The sequence below is a fragment of the Camelina sativa genome, chromosome 10 (genome assembly GCF_000633955.1).
Source record: "Camelina sativa cultivar DH55 chromosome 10, Cs, whole genome shotgun sequence".
In the NCBI taxonomy this organism is placed as follows: Eukaryota; Viridiplantae; Streptophyta; class Magnoliopsida; order Brassicales; family Brassicaceae; genus Camelina; species Camelina sativa.
This window is the reverse complement of record NC_025694.1, coordinates 17,697,519-17,703,083: the sequence shown is the minus strand read 5'-3', so window position 1 is coordinate 17,703,083 and position 5,565 is coordinate 17,697,519.

The window sequence follows — 5,565 nt, the reverse complement described above, 5'->3', positions numbered from 1 at the left end:
ATTTAAATTGCAATATTATTGCAGTAAAATCGGATCTGAAGGATTGCATGCCTGTATAAAATTGATGGAAAAATTATAAGTTTATTGATGAGAAAGGACATTTTGGTGCGTAGCTAGCTACTAGCCCAATCTGCTACATAACGATGCGGCCAAGTAGAATGTCTGAAGTGTCTAGATTAGTGAATTTATCTTGATTGTTTCTAGCTTCATTGTTTGTTGCCCGCTGCCTGACTTTACGCTTCCGCATTGCGTGTTTGTTTACATGATGTTGCGGGGTGGTTGGCTGGGGAGATTGCATGTTAGAGGGGAACCCAGCTCACTGAGTAATCTTAGATTACTCGTGATATTATTTTGTCTTGCAGGGAAGTTTAAGGTGAGACTAAAGCTAAGGGAAGCTAGGAAACCGGCTAGGGTGATTTCATGCTGTTTTGCAAAACCTTGCCTTCTAATATGTTTTCTTCGAAAAGGATCAAACATATTTTACTTTGGTATTTTGTTTGGTTGTAACAATGTACTTAAAGTAAATAAAATGATTTTTGAAGTATTCAGACAAGTGGAATGATACTTGGGCTAGTCCGGGCCAACACAATGCTGCAGACGTACCAAAGATTCAAAAGCCGAAAGGGCATTCGCAGTGGGCAGGCACCACGAGTGAACTGGCTGAGGGCCCTGATCCCTTGTTGGAACCTCAGCCGGACCGCGTATGGTCGTCTTCATAGTAGTGTCTCAGGGCGGTCCATGGTTTGTCCGGCCATAGGACGGTTCAGGGTATTATAGGGAGAACCTAGCTTCAAGTGGCATCAATGCAAATGCAAAGTGTCCTTTCTGCAAGGAACAAGCATCGACCAAACACCTCTTCCTCAAATGCACCTTTGCAACATAGATATGGACGAATGCACCTTTTAAATCACCACTGACCCTAACCCAAGAGGAATCACTCAGAATCACCCAGATCGTTGAATTGCCTTCCTTCCTACGACATTGGTGATACCCAATTGTTCACATAGATCTTATGGGCAATCTGGAAACCAGTTGATCTTCAACTTTTTCACCCCAACCCCTCCAGAAACCCTAACTCAGGCAATTAGATCAGCACTAGACTGAAATTCGGCTCAACCTCACCAACAACGACACCAACAAAACTGGATCTGATCTAGACCACTCTGAACTATGTCTTATGTAAAACAGAAGCAGCTTGGAACGAGGACCAAAAGCTAGCGAAGTTCGGTTGCATCTTCAGCTCTTGGGATGGCTACCAGCTTGGAACAGATTCGGCTCATAGTAAATATCTGATCACCTTTCTTGGTAGAAAACGTAGCGATTAACCAATCGATGCAAGCATTTCTCACCCTAAGTTTCACGAGCCTCTCAATCTCTTTATACTCCAAATATATTATAGAATATAGGTTTGCAAAACTTAAGAAGAACAAAGTATAATCTCACTTTATTAGCTTAAGAAACCACTCAAAACTTAAGCTCTCAAGTTCTCAAAACCCTTACAACTTTTGTGACAAGACTTGACACATTTATTTATATCAAACACCAATCCTAATCCTAAAGGGAACTACTAATGTTTAGATAACTCCTAAACATAGTCATCCTCATCCCTTGAAACATTACTCGGTATATGATTAGGCTTATCCCTCACTTATGTTATTTTCAAGCTTAAGTCAACATTCTCCCCCATAAGCTTGAACACTTCTTCCGACACATCTTGAACTCCTAGGAGATCTCTCATCTCCTTAAACTAAATCCTACCTAGAGCTTTGGTTCGGATATCAGCCTTTTGTTCCTCACCAGAAATGTGCTGCAACCATGGAAGATAGGGTTCCTAGTGAGTGCTATTGTCGACTTGTTATCTAGCAGAATCGAAACCTTCTCACAAGGTTCTCCAGTAACTTCACCTAAATCCCTTGCTTTACCGCCTCAGTGGCAGCATAAACTCAGCTTCACATGACGACAAAGCCACCATATCAAGCTTCATCAAACACCAAGTAATAGGACACTCATTTAGATAGAAAACATGACCATTCATGCTTCTACCATCATCTTCATCCATGTTGTGACTACTATCACTAATGCCAACCAGTTGAGTATTCTTCCCTCGCTTATACACAAGACCATATGAGCGAGTACCCTGCAAATATCTCAATATCTGTTTCAACGCAGCACTGTGAGACTCCTTGGGATCATGCATATAACGACTTAGAACACCAACAGAGTAAGCAAGATTAGGACGACTCTGAATCAAATAACGAAGGCATCCTATCCTTCTCTGATACTCCTTAACATCAATACTCTTCTCAGTTTGAGCTTTAGAAAACTTAACACCAAAATCCATGGGTATATGAACTGCATTACACTCCCCCATACCAGTCTCACTTAGAATCTTGTTTGCATACCTTTCTTGCTTCAAGATAATACCAAAATCAGATTGAATTACTTCAATGCCGAGGTAGTACGTCAGCTTACTTAAGCCACTCATGTCAAATTTCAACGCCATTCGCCTTTTAAACTCTAGAATTACTTCAAGGCTTGAACCTGTTACAAGGAGATCGTCAACATACATAACCACGACAAGACAATGCCCCTTCTCTTGCTTGTGAAACAGAGAGGGTTCCTTGGAACACTTCACAAAGTTAAGCTCCTTGAGAATCTGATTAAGCTTATTGTTCCAAGCTCTAGGTGCTTGCCTAAGCCCGTATAAGACCTTATTTAACTTGTAAACCTTGTCTTCACTTCCTAGAATGATAAAAACCTCTGGCTGATGAACAAAAACATCCTTCTTCACCTCCCCATGAAGAAACGCAGTTTTTACATCAAGATGATGTATCTCCCATCCGTTAGAGGCTGCTAAAGCGATGATAAAATGAATTGTTTCAATCCGTGCTATAGGATCAAAAACATCATCAAAAGCAATTCCATGGCGTTGTACATAACCCTTCGCCACAAGTCGTGCCTTATACTTATTTATGCTTCCGTCGGAGTTGCGGTTAACCTTGTGTATAAGGTGCGGTTAGGTGTCTTTTTATTCTAGATTCTTCACAAAAACGTTGAAATTCTTGAGATAAGAACTCACAACCTCTATCAGTTCGGAACGTCTTGATTGTCATGCCTATCTCTTGTTCAACTGCTGCCTTGAAACTTTTAAATTTTGCAAAAGCTTCACTTTTCTCCTTCAAGAGAAGTGACCACATGTAGCGTGAGCAATCGTCTATCAAAACGAAAGCATATCGGTTTTTAGCCATTGTAGATGGAGTAATAGGACCACAAGGATCCCCATAAATAAGTTCTATTATGTGTGTTGCACGGAAAGATGTTGACTGCGGAAAAGCTCTTCTCGCTTGTTTTCCAAGTAAGCAGGATGCACAAACTTCTTTCTCAACCTCAAAATTTGGCATTCCTAAAACAAGCTTATGCTTTATCGTTTTCTTCATGCTATCACTCCCAATATGTCCCATCCGTGAATGCCACTTGCTTGGATTACCCGAAGATATAAGGTGTAAACACTTGGAGTTCTCTGTTTCCATAGGTACCTTGTACAATCGATTTTTAGATCATACAGCCTTTACCAACAGTCGCCCATCCTGATCATGCAAAGTCAAAATGTCACCGCGCATCCGAACGTCACAACCGGACTGAGTAGCCTGTCCAAGGCTTATGATATTGCCTCTTAAGTCAGGTATAAAATATACATCAGCTAAAACTTTGCGTTCACCGTTCTTGGTAATAAAAAGAATTGATCCTTTGCCTTTTATGTTTATGCGTGAATCATCTCCAAATCTGACCTTTCCTGTGACTGTCTCATCAATCTTTGAGAAGTAGGAACGATTACCATTCATGTGGTTACTTGCCCCATTGTCTAAGTACCACACATTATCACCATCAATATGACCCTCAAACTCGTTTGGTTTCACTTCACGCTCATTAAGATATACTACTTCGTGCATCATCAATGCATCAGTTGTTTGTGTATGCTCTTCTTCATTCTCATGTGTTTCCTGCAACTTAGGAAGTCTATCCGGACAATTAGACGCATAATGTCCTACTTTATCACAACGGTAGCAAGTTACTTTGGACGTGTCCCTTTCTTGTCTATATCCATCGTTATAGCGACCATGTCCTCCACATCCTCTGCCGTGACCGTAAAATCTACCACATTGACCTATGCCTCTGCCTCTTCCTGCATTATAGTTGTCTTGATAAGATTGTTGATCCGTGTTCGCATACATGAGCTTCCCTTGATCATCATGTAGAGCTTCTTATTCACCGCTGATTCTTTCTTAATAAGCTTTTGAGCGACCAACAATATCTTCAAACGATATGCTGTTTAGATCAAGCACTTGTTCAAGAACAGCAACAATGTGAATGTATTTCCTCTGTGGCAAGCTGTTAAGAAACTTCTTAACAAGTTCAGGTTCTTCGATATCTTCTCCTAAAGATGCTGATTTTGTGGAAAGTTCATAGATTCTTCCAACAAAATCATCAATTGTGTCAGATTCCTTCATCTTGATTCTATCAAACTCAGCTATCAATGTTTGAAGTCTTGCTTCTTTAACCCTCCCAGCTCCGATGTGCCTGGTTTTGATTGCATTCCAAACCGCCTTGGAGTTTTAAGATTATCAACTTGTAGGAGTAAGCTTTCTGGAATTGATTAAAACAGAAGAGCTCTAGCCATGTCATTCTTGTCTATGCCATCTCGTGGTTCGATGGTTTCCCATACTTTGTTGACCTTTAGTGCCACCGTCATACGCATCAACCACACCGTATAGTTAGCAGAGTTCAGCATAAGACATTGTATTGAGGACGGACCGTTCTCCTTTGATTTGCTAGTTGTATCTGCAGCTGCAATTGTAGGAATTAGATCACCCATGTTTGATACGCCAAACAACTTCTCCTCCCTGGTTTCTTCTTCGTTACCATGCCGAGGATAAACAGAACAAAGATCTTTTGCTTTGATACCAAATATAGAATATAGGTCTGCAAAATTTAAGAAGAACAAAGGATAATCTCATTTTATTAGCTTAAGAAATTGACTCAAAACTCAAACTCTGAACTTCTCAAAACCCTTACAACACCTTTATTTATATCAAACACCAATCCTAATCCTAAAGGTAACTACTAATGTTTAGATAACTCCTAAACATAGTCATCCTCATCCCTTGAACCATTAGTCGGTATAGGATTAGACTTATCCCTAACATAAGTTATCTTCAAACTTATGTCAACAAATATAATCGAAACCATCACAACAGAGACTCTTTTGAAAGAACTCCATCTGATACTACAAGATATCCTCCATCTATCTTCTTGTTTTCAGCTAATTGGGTTTGTTTTCTTTCATTTCGCGGCAGTTCAATCGATGCCAAAGCTACCTTGAAAAACGTTGTACCAATTCCGGTTTAAGTTGTTTTAATGAGATCGTATTTTGCACAAAAACTAATCTACTGTAGAAACCCTATCAGTTGATTGGAACTTTGGAAGAAATTGTTGTTGGGTACTCTTGCACCAAAATAAAAAAGACAAAATATAAATATTTCCTGAGACAAAAAAAAAAAAAGTGAG